Source organism: Asterias amurensis, chromosome 3, assembly GCF_032118995.1.
Source record: "Asterias amurensis chromosome 3, ASM3211899v1".
Classification (NCBI taxonomy): domain Eukaryota; kingdom Metazoa; phylum Echinodermata; class Asteroidea; order Forcipulatida; family Asteriidae; genus Asterias; species Asterias amurensis.
Genome location: NC_092650.1, coordinates 27,521,787 through 27,534,180, shown reverse-complemented (window position 1 = coordinate 27,534,180; position 12,394 = coordinate 27,521,787).

Genomic DNA, 12,394 nt, shown 5'->3' with positions numbered 1-12,394 from the left:
TGTTGCTGAGAATTCTCTGAAGTGATCATCAAACAACTCTTACTATATGTAACTCATGTTGGTTTTAATCTGAGTTGAGCATCCCAGTGTTGTCTGCCAAGCTGCTATTTAATATTGGTCCTTTGACGTAAAGAGCATGACTCTTACCCAAGGTAACTCACGTTGTTTTTGTGTCTGAGTTGGGCATCTGTCCTCTGCAAAGCTGATAGAAACACCACGTAATGGTCATTTGAAATGAAGAGCCTGACTAGAAACTTGCTGCTAGAAACACCACATGATGCTCCTTTGATGTGAGGAGCCTTACTGCACCATGGGTGTCCAGTCCGCATCATCAGTACACAATGCGAGTTCGCTCTTCCTTAAGACGATATCCATGTGGAAAGACGCACCAAACATCCGTAGAAAGCGTCTGTTCACAGACCGCTGATGATGAACCCCATCACCATCATTGACATGTGTACAAGTGAGCTTCATGCACATGCGTAGTGTATATCAGTTTCTTCTATGTTTCTTGACGGTTTTAAAGCCTTGCACCACCACGCTCAGACCTTCTCATTCAAACACGGTGTTTTTCCAGCCTCCTGACCGCGCAGTCGCTATAGGAACCAGATTGCGCACACAGCGAGTTAGAGCCTGAGTTTCACTCATGTGAATGAATCTAGTAGGAACACATTGAATTACAAGCAGGGAGAGAAGTGACTATCTCCTGAGATTAACATCTCGAGCTCGCTATACGTCGTTTCAAGTAGTGTAGGTGATGTCGTTTGAGGAAAGAGAGAACGTGTTGTGTGTAAGGGTACTTCCTCTTCTGACGGCCACTAAACTGACCTACTGGTCGGGTTATTGTGTGTCAATGTTTTACCTTCACACGATGTACATGTACGTCAAACCATAGAGCAGGTTTCTCTATGGTCAAACCAATGACACACTCATCAGTGCGATTCATGGCTAGTACGTCCGTGCGGTGAGAGAACCCGTTGCATGAAGGAGCGGTTAAACCAAGGTTAAAACCTCCATCATAAACAAATCAAACACCAATTTGAGTTAAACACCTGAGGTACTTAACCAATTTCTTCATTTTCTCCTATCTACAAAGAATGCATAGAATAAACATCACAGAGTCTGTTCGAAGTCAATCAGATTTGGTAAAGAAGAAACATTATTATTATTTTTTATACTAAAGTGAAGTAATTTAAAATTGAAGGACATACTGTCATGACGGGAAAGAGTGTCATCACCAAACATCGAGATCTTTTTTTTTTTTATTATATATACTAACACAGGTTGATAAAAAAATGTCGTTTAGGCATAATCAACAATAAGATACCGTTTCAGATTGGACGAATGATTTGTAAGCAGCATGCAGCATCAGAGTCCGGCCGGCTTTCTCCAGAAGCAATCAGAGCATCTGATCGAAACGTCGAGTATCACTTTGCTAACATTGTATTTATATTGATTTATACAGGAATTGGAAATAAATGTTGTACTGAACTAAACTGAAGTTGAAATCTATACGGTTCTTTTCAGAATCACCAAAACTCAATAAGAGATTATCATGGTGTTACTGCAAACATTCACGAATACGAATTATTTTCAACAGTATTTTATTATTTTTTTGTATTGAAATCAAATTATCACAAAGACGTGATTATCACTTCAGCCTATAGGCTTCAGGAAACATATAAATAGAGAAGCCTAATGAGAAAGTATCATTATTCAGATGTGGTTGGAAAACACAAACAAGGGACAACCAAATATCGTTGCGTTTGACCTTTGACACTTCGCCTTTAGCAATCATAACAATTCGAAGGTGAACCGATGCTTGTTTGTGCCTTTTATTGCATTAGCCATTAGGCATGCTGGCAAGTTGTACGGATTTTTAATATTCGTTGAATGTCAAATGCAATGTCATGCATTAGATTTGTTGATATACGAAAATGATGATAATTCCTTAGCCTTTTCTAGACATTAATGATTTGATTAACCGTTCGGTGTTAAAGGCACTGACATATTATGTAACTACTCAAAATAATTATCAGGAGAACAACTTACTTGGTAACGAGCAATGGAGAGGTTATTATAAAACATTGTGAGAAACGGCTCCCTCTGAAGTGACGTAGGTTTGGGGAAAGAGGAGAAATTTTCACTCAAATAATAAAAGACTTCAGCTGAAGCCTTTTATTATGCATCTGAAATCACACAAAGTAATAACAAGGGTGTTTTTCTTTCATTATTTTCTAGCAAATTTGATGACCAATTAAGCAAAAAAAAATCACCTGTTTGTTATTGTATGCAAAGGTTGGGCTACACTGAGTGAGAAGACTGGATTTGACATTTACCAAAATCTGTCTGCTGTCCGATGCCTTTAACCCTCTCTTGTGATGCACAGTTCGCAATTTAAAAAATTGAAAGGTCAGTTTTGAATGAGAGATAAACAATTTGATGTCTGTGTTGGAAAAGAGAAGAGTTTTGATTCAGGTAAAGCTCTCTGATTTTGTGAGTTCAATATCACTATTATTGTTCAACTGGACCATTCCATATTATCATACTGTTTGACTATTTGTTGTTATAAATAAACACCCAAACAGCTTGCTATCGAGGCGAATATTTCAACTCATAATTACAGTTTAAAGCCATTGGACACTTTCGGTAAACAGTATTGTCCAAAGGCCCATACTTCGTGTATCACAACTTATACATAAAATAACAAACCTGTGAAAATTTAGGCTCAATCGGTTATCTGAGTCGGGAGAAAATACCGGGAAAACCCACCCTTGTTTCCGCACGTTTCGCCATGTCATGACATGTGTTTAGTATAAATCCGTAATTCTCGTTGTCGAGAATTGATAATTGTTTTAATGTTTTCTCAAAAAGTAAATCATTTCATGGAATAATATTTCAAGAGAAGTCTTTTACCACTATCTTCTGTAAACCCTGTAAGTTATTTGTAAATCTGTGATTTTTTTTCTGTTCCGAAAGTGTATAATGGCTTTAAGTTGAACATTCTGGTAATACAACCGCGAGAGTACAGTGCACTGATCCTCATAGAGGCCTTGCACTGTAATCCGTATCGAAGACACCTGTGAACAAAAGAGGGTTGAATACATTTCGTCGAACATGTAAAGCCCAGCACGCAAACAAGTGAAGACTGAAAACCAAATCAACATGAAAGGATCGGGTCTGAGACGGGATTCGAACCGGGGTCAACAGAGAGTTAAAAGGCGCGGAAAGAAAAGTTTTATGACATGGGTTATAAGAATATTATGGTTAGGGTAAGCAAAACGTACACTGTCAAAATGACCCCCATTGTGACGCAGAATTAGGGTTGAAATCAAATTTGTAACAATTTTCATTAATTAAACTTTATAAGTATTATGTCACTCGCTAAAAAAAACACCCTCATTTGTGGTTGTTTTATGTTCGAGAACAGAACAGAATTCAATCTTAAACCCCTTTTTTCATTAACCGGACTTATACAATGCACCTAATTATCTTAAAAGAGTAACTTAAGACAAATTTAGAAACCATTTCAGATGGACACATTTTAATTAGGTGTCTGTTGGATTACGTCAAGCAGACTGTATTTTCTAATGGCGTTATGTTAAACATAACAAAGGACAATATCACACATAATTGGTTTCTGAAAGGTCATAGTTCCAATCAACGGATGAGTCTATCTCTGTATGTTATTCGCTCCCAAGAAGTTATTTATAATAACAGCACACATTCTTACCATATGGCAAGGTTGTTTATCTTAGTCTTAGATGAATTGTATTCCACCAACAACCATTCAGAAGGTACAAGTACAAGTGTAGTACTATTTATACACGTATATTCCACCCAACTTGTTACTTTATTTTAATGCAGCCACAAACCTCAAAATTTAAAACCTCATGCTACATAATTAATTCAACAGAACATACACATAAATATTTTGCAAAAACATGGTGAACACTAAACAAAGAGCAACATAAGGACAGGAGAGAAGCAACAGCGTTTGTTCCCAGCCTATTGACGGACAGACAGACAAATGACAGACTTCAGTTTTCAACGAAAGCATTAGAGAAAGAGTGAACTCTCATGGAAGTAAAAACTAGATGAATATAAAAAAGCGAGCATTTTACGAATGAAGAAATTATTTGAAAAGTGAACTGACAACCAAAACATAGAAAAGAGAAGAGAACTATTGACTGCCGTTTCGTTTCATAAATGATATTAAAAAAAAAAAAACATCCAGGATTAACTTTTCAGCAAAACCAATCAGAGTTTTGCTAACTCTAAGTTTTGAAACATTTGTGTCCATTATAAGGAATTCAGGGAGGGGTCAATTTCACAAAGAGTTAGGACTAGTCCTAACTTAGGACTAGTCCTAGGAGATATAAAAAACGTATGGCTAGTCCTAAGTTAGGACGAGTAGTTTGTCCTAACTCGAGATAAAACTAGTCTTAACTCTTTGTGAAATCAACTCCAGCATCCCAAACAAACTCTAGTCTCTCGATGATAACTAGAGCAGTCTAGTCGAGACGTTGAGATCATATAAGACCACACAGCACGTGACAGTGAAGTAAATCACAAGTCCCCTCGATCCACCAAGATAAGTAAATGATCCACTTTGATTTCCCTAGGTAGCACACAGTAGCAGCTCATTTCGGAATTCCTAATTAAAACACGGCCAATTATAAGAACAATCTACAAAGAAAAGTAGATATAAGCACATGGGCTTACCACTAACAAAACATTTGACACTTCCGTAAGCAATTCCTCAACACATCTAAATGTCAACGGGTAATAAGATATTCCACGTGATAGAAAGCGATGGGAGAAGGAAAGCAAGTTCTTGTGTGTTACACCTCGAGATGATCAATGAATTTTTTAAAGGCACTGGACACTATTGGTAAGTTCTTAAAATAATTATCACCATAAAACCTCATTTGGTAACAAGTAAAGGGGGGAGGTTGATAGTAAAAAACATCGTGAGAAACGGCTCCCGCTGAAGTGACGCATTTTTTTGAGAAAGAAGTAATTTTCCACGAATTCGATTTCGAGACCTCAAGTTTAGAATTTGAGGTCTCGAAATCAAGCATCTAAAAGCACACAACTTCGTGTGACAAGGGTCTATTTTTCTTTCATAGTTATCTCGCAACTCTGACGAACAATCAAGCTAAAACTCTCACAGGTTTTTTATTTTATGCATATGTTGAGATACACCAAGTGAGAAGACTGGTCTTGGACAATACCAATAGTGTCCAGTGTGTTTAATGCAAGACTATATTGTGGATCTCATATATGTAATGTTCTCCTATTGTTCCTAATAGGTAAACGACGCTAAGAAGATTCTAACGAAACGTAAGATCAAGTTAAAAATGTGCATTTTGCGAATGGTTGCAATGCGCTGATGCAGAGAGGATATTGTATGGGAGACTTTGAAGAGCTAGGTTGCAGCATACTTACCAGGTAAATTTCCATTGTATACGTAGTTCTGAGTGTGTGCACATGACCGAAAAAAATGGATTTTACCTGGTTAGTCTGCTGCCACCAAACGTCCAAAAAGCTGATGCAGAACATTAAGAGACGAACATTGTATCGAACAAAAGAACCTTAATATAAGATCATTAAAATAGGTATGACTTGAGTTTACATTTGTATTGATGACAAGAGTTCCAAGTCAAATACAGGTTGCAAGTTCTAGTATCTGGGTTCAGCTACTGAGAAGGCTTTTTCACCTTCGTGTTTGATGTAGTTATATGTATTTCTCAAAGCTGAAGGCCAGTTCGGTTGGGCATGCTGAGATCAAGTGAATCTGCAATGCAAATCTGCGACTTGTTTTGGAGAGATAATGCGGTTTTGCTGAAGAAGCTGTGATGCGTGTGTTTTGTACGAACGGCATTGCTTTGAAGTTTTTGAAAGCCAGTCACTTTAAATTATGTCATTCCATTAAAGAGAGTTTTAGCCGTGGAAGGACAAGAGGTTTTGAAGTAGCGCTACATGAGATAACTGAAGCGTAAAGCCATCAAACTTTCAAAAAATACACGATCACAAAACAATAACAAAAACTGACAAAACAAACCCATCGCAGAATGGCGATCTAAACAAATAATGACAATATTAAAATTGTTACATTATCGTAAAAACAAAGGAGAAAAATGAAACAAACATACATCAGGGTAGAGGTTTTTTTGCCTTCTACCTCCAGGACCCCAGTTTGAATCTCACCAGGGGCACTACGTGGTTGGGTTTTCAGTTCCTTCCTGCCTGAGTGGGAATTCCCTGGAATAATTATTTGGGTTTTTCCTCCCACTTCTACAATTGAAACTTCCTTCCTTCCTCTCCATTAGATTATTGGCTATTAAGAACATTGAAAAAAAAAAACCTTTTCTGGAAGTGCTTGGCTTCACAACCAGAATTACTGAAATGACATGATGCAATAAATGGCGGAGCACCTTCGACTACCGCGCTGAATAGAGCCCTGGGTCTTCAGTCCCCTACTACCTGACTGCGTGGGTTTTCCCTCGTGTGAATTTACCTCCCACATCTAAAATTGACATTTCTTCAACTTGCTATCTGATTACATGGGATCATCATGCCTGGGGGGGGGGGGGGGGGTTATACAGTACAAGGCCCTTGGAGGGGGTTTCAGAAAGATTAAATAACAATGACGGTGAAATTACAAGCCATCTCAAGCATGTGAGTCAAATATCCATGTAATGGCTTGAAATGCTACAAGAAAACGTTCATGCATCGCATCATCTGGGAGTCAAACTAATTACAACAAAGGAATACCCACAATGATACATAATTGTTCGTAGATGAACAACTTTAACACTATTGCTTCCCAAATGAGGTACAAATATTGAATGGATTCAACTTGCAATTTGAAAACAGTGCCTAAGTATTGTTTAAAAAATCAATCGAGTTACGGAGGTAACATAAAGTGTACTTAATCTGACAATTTGACAAAGATTTGGCACTAGAAAAAGGTAAGAAGCGATAACTGCATCTTCCTTTTATCGAAGGCTGATAATAAGAAGTTCTAAAGATTAGTGTTAAAAACATGTTTTCGTAGGAGATATGGCATATCAGTGTGGATGGGAAAGTACAAAGTCTGTGGATATGTAAATTCCAAGAATTAGTAGGCAAGAGGAATCATGCTTTGCCTTTTACCGGAACGCGGTGTTTTGCTCAGGGGAACAGCCAACTGATCTCACCCGCTGATATATCAGACAAGACACGCTCTCTGAGTAATCCGAGAGACTGTACAAAATATTAATGAGTTTATGTGAATGAGGTGTGAATAATGTTTCCATTGGCTTCTGCACCTGCAGCAAGATAGAAACGCCCTATGTCGGCTTGAATACCAAATCTTAAATACAATGAAAGGTATACAAGACACTAGACACTTCCGGTAACTACTCAAAAGGCACTCTTTGAAATATCGTAGTTTTTAAGAAAATAGGTAATTTTCTACTCGAATATTAAGTTTAAAGATCTGAAAGCACAAAAATGTGTGCATCAAGATTTTAATTATTCTCTTGATCATCGATGACCAATTTAGTCCTATTTTAAAAGGCATGTCATTTTAGGCATATGTTGAGAGATCAAGTGAAATCACTGGTCTTTTACAACAAAAGCTGGTGTCCAGCCCTTTAAATGTTTGACTTTCCCGTATCGATTTTCAATCTGCTGTCACTTGATATCTGCGGAAAACTGATATCAAAATTGAACAATACAACCGGTGTTCTTGAACACGTTCAATATTGGATGATCAAGGCCCCACTTGTAATATAAACCATGTAACGTGACATGTTTACAGGGAGCAACATACCCTGGACTTCCTGCAAGCGATTTGTGCACAGCTCAGTGGAAGAAATAAGTAAGTCCTATTATTTCTAGAGATTGCATTGTTTTGTTCATAAATTCACTTTTGAAAGGAAAAGGGCATATCTAAAAACTTGCACATCTGTTACTTTATAACCCTTAAATTTAAGTTGAAATTATGACATTAAGTTACCCATGACCAGTGTAAATGAATGTCCATTGAATAATGAATTGAAGTGTTGTATATTGCCCTCCAGAAGGCCCTGAAATAAATTAAACAATTTCACTTGTAAACAGAGATTACACAAGTCGAACCACTTTGAAAGTTCGCCTCTTGGTGGCGCTTTATATTGAGATCTTACAAAATGCACAGTCAATACCTCCATTTGACTTCTTTGCTATTTTCAGAAATTGCCAATCCCTATAATTATCCTTCAATGTTGGAATTCAATAATGTTCAGTTGAATTAAAGTCAATAACTACATCGGTGATCATCAGTAAAAAACCAACTGCGACATCACGTGACATGTTTTCCCCTCCATGGATCCCCAGGTTCGTCCTCAAAAGTGGCTTCCCTAAACGTTGAATTACCAGGTGCTGTGACGTAGATCAACACTCAAACTCAATAAACGAAAATGCAGTTATAAGTAGAAACATTCAAGAAACCTAAAGCAACACTACCTATAAGACTAAGTAAACTCCACAGAGGGATAAGGGAAAAGGCTGTATTTGGAAAGTTCGAGAGAACAGTTGCATTTAAAGGAACACATTGCCTTGGATCGGTCGAGTTGGTCTTTGAAAAGCGTTTGTAACCTTTTTTTATAAAATGCATATGGGTAGAAAGATGATATAAAAGTAGAATACAATGATCCACACAAACATGCCTCGAAATTGCGTGGTTTTCCTTTTACCTCGTCGACTAACACGTCGGCCATTTATGGGGGTCAAAATTTTGACTCCCATAAATGGCTGACCGTGTTAGTTCGCACAGTAGAAGAAAAACCACGCAATTTCGAGGCAAACTTGTGTGGATCATTGTATTCTACTTTTAAAACATCTTTCCAACCATATGCATTATATAAAAAACGGTTACAAACGCTTTTGTTTTGACCAACTCGTCCGTTCCAAGGCAACGTGTTCCTTTAAACAAATCGTGACGCACGTGGCATTTAAGCTAGACTGTAACTTGACATGCGCATTATGTGAACTCAAGCTGGTGACATGGAGATAATTGCTAATAGACTGAACAGGTCTTGTGTGTATTCCAACTTCTGGGACGTTGTCCCCTACCTCGGGGGTTTCACGTGCGAGGTTCTGCTTCTTGGGGTTTCAAATACTTTAATTTGACGAACTCTATTAATGTAAAAACATATTCCAAGAAAATCTAAATTTAGCCAGGATAAAAAGTTTTTAGAAAAACAAAAACAAAAAAGGGGTAAAAACTTGACCTCTTACTTGTGAACAATTGGGAATTGTGTGAAACTGACGTCCACGTTAACATAAACCCTACGTATTGGTTTCACATTTGTTATCAGTGTGACTGGCAAATGGGGTGTCAAAACAAACATTTGCACCCGTCGTCCCAACTAATTTAAGCTTTATTTCAACGTTAAATCTGTATTTTAAAATTTAATTTTGTGTTAAAATTTAAACAGAAGAATTCTATCATCTAAAGAATCACAGTCTTCGTTTGAGTTGTTTTCTCGATCAACGCCCGAGGCTTGTACAAACTAATCAACCCTTGACTCCGTAAAAGTAGAAATTAATCACCAAAGGCTACTTTGAGTTACAGGTTTTGCAGAGTGAGATTACAGTTCTTTGCATTAATGAGTTTGTCTTCAACCGCGCATTATTGGATTATATGACTTGTAAGACGTGACATTTCTTTGATTATTCAACAAATAAAGATGGACACCGCAACCTTTTCGAGGTGGTTTATGTCATACAAGTTTTTGAACGAGGCAAACCTTTAACAAATATTTATGTTTCTTCTGCTCGGTTTTAAAGTGGACACGTCACATTCTCTCTTTCCTTCAAATAATATTATGAGACACGACCATTTTGAAAACACCTGATGGTCCACAACCTCATACAGCCGCAGTGTTTTCAACCCAGAACTACTGCATGCAAAGCATTGTTGAAATATTCATAAAGAAATCATGGATCGAATTGATAAGATTTGACTGAAATGTGACTGTATGTCAGCACTATCTGCAAGCAGCCCATAATCACATCTAATGGATTCCTGTGACGCCATGGCATGACACATCGTATAATATGATTCTAATGTTAGATTCTAAAGGCATAGACCACAAGCTGTTGAATTACGGAGTAAACACTTAAAGTACGAGTTTATTAGCACCTGTAGCGAGACGATGTTCTTACTGAGCGCCGGTACTACAGGCGCTGATCCCCCGAGGAACTCGCCACTCTTGATCTCAGCAGTACAATTAAGTCCGAATTAAGTAGTGATTGGGAATGATGTTATAGGTTATTTATTCAGAGAGCTACTTTGCTTGTACTTTTAAACAAAAGATTCCACTTTGCACAATACTCGCGAGATTAACAGAGAGCTTTTGGTTGTGCCCAAAGTTCGGTTGGGGAGGGCACAAAACATTCAGGTTCGCAAAGTGAAGATTCTATATTCAGTGGTCATCTACCTCTGGCTAGGCATGACGCAACCGAAGAAAAAGGCAAACTTTTCGACCGAGCTTGCAAAACGTGTTTACCACTCAGAGCCTCTTCTATGCTGGGCCTTGATTTCAGTAGCTATTCAGTCCGCGGGGAATTCTGCATGACAAAGCTGATTTGAAAAGGATTATTTCTGCCTTTACTTCTCCATGAAAAAAGGTAACTTTTCTGTCCTGCTTGTTTTTTCCTAAATGTCACGACCTGTATGTCTTCTGGAGTTATCATGGAATATGCAAAAGGTGAAGCTTTGTGTAGCTCATTCTACATGTATGAAGTCTTAATTTATTCCATTGGGAAAAGACACATGATACTATAGGACAATGCCCCATCGGAGTATTATTTTTCTTAATGCATGCTATTACGAAGGACGAATTAAGGTTGAATGTTCTTTTGTAAAGTCATGCGGTGGCATCAGACAAGTCATGCACCTCGTTTACACCATACAGCAAGCCACGGGTGAATTAACGGACCCTACGGGGCCTGACCCAATATTACGTTAAAATGACGCAAAATTTGATTTAATTTCCCATGTGGTAACCAGTTGCACGGTCAGCTTGTTCTAGAAATGGGTCAAGTCCTCTCAGACCTCTGATCCGCTTCAATTCTTACCAATGATTGTTTGTATGGTCAGGGTGATAGGATGATAGGATGATAGGACCCTATTTCAGACTGCTTACCGCCGAATTCTGCGCTTACGATCACGATTCACCGCTTACGTGCAAGTGCCGAATTTCTGTGCTAGTCTTGAAAGCGTAGAATGCATAGTAACGTGAAGTACGCACGCGCAGAAGCCAAAAATCGCTGCTAACACGTAAAATACGCTTGCCGAAAGCAGAGGTAGCAGAGCCTTAAAACTGGGCCCTGGTCTCTCCAGATTGCATGACGTGCTTCAAAAACAACAGAATTTCATCTGCTGTTTTATTGTTTTTTAGTTGATTACTTTGATCACAATGTTATATACAGTGATGTTAGTGATGTGTAGTGACACCACAGACCCGGCTAGGCTATTCGTTGTTTTCGATTAGTCTATTCTCTACCCGCATACTTCCTGCACCCTCCATTAAGGACGCAGCATCGTTTCTCACTGTAATGTAAAGTTGCTTTAATGAATAACATTACCGATACTTTATAATAGTCCTGATGAAAAATTGTTTACTTTAAAATACATGCATGCACCCACAAAATAAATGTTGTCCTCATAAATTCCGTCAAATTTGTATAAATTCAAAAATCATGAATACAAAGACCTTTACCACTGAGTGTCAGCTCTCCATGTCAAAGCATTGACCCGGTAGACAGTTACAAAACTATATCACCCTCAAAAACAGGCAACACATCATCTGTTTTCAAATATCGTTCCCTTATGTTGAAACATTCACATTTATATTAGGCGTTGGAAATAAATTTCCTCTTCTAAAAACCCCAACCATTTAACAATTCCTAATTTAATGCACTTGCAACATACGGAGAGATGCAATTGAGTGTGATTACTTTTTGATTGACACCTCACAGACAATTAACTCTAAACATCGCGTCATTAACCGTCAACTATCTACATTAGTGCTCTATTGGAGGAGCCTTCAAGCAATTAAAATGTTCCACAAGATTTAACGCGTCAGAAAATCAACACATCATAGAAACAGCTGAGTAAACTTAGTAAATCTTATTATTATTTTGTAACCGACGTAAATACAACACAAACACAAAGACACTTAATAAATAACACCTGCCAATTAGAGAAATAACTTAATTAATAAGGGCGGTCATTGTATAAATGATACAATAAAGCCGCATTGTCTTTTGTAATTACAGAACACGTTGATGACATCATGTTATTATTTATAAGAAACAATAACAACAGCTGTTACCACATAAAGAACCACTGTTT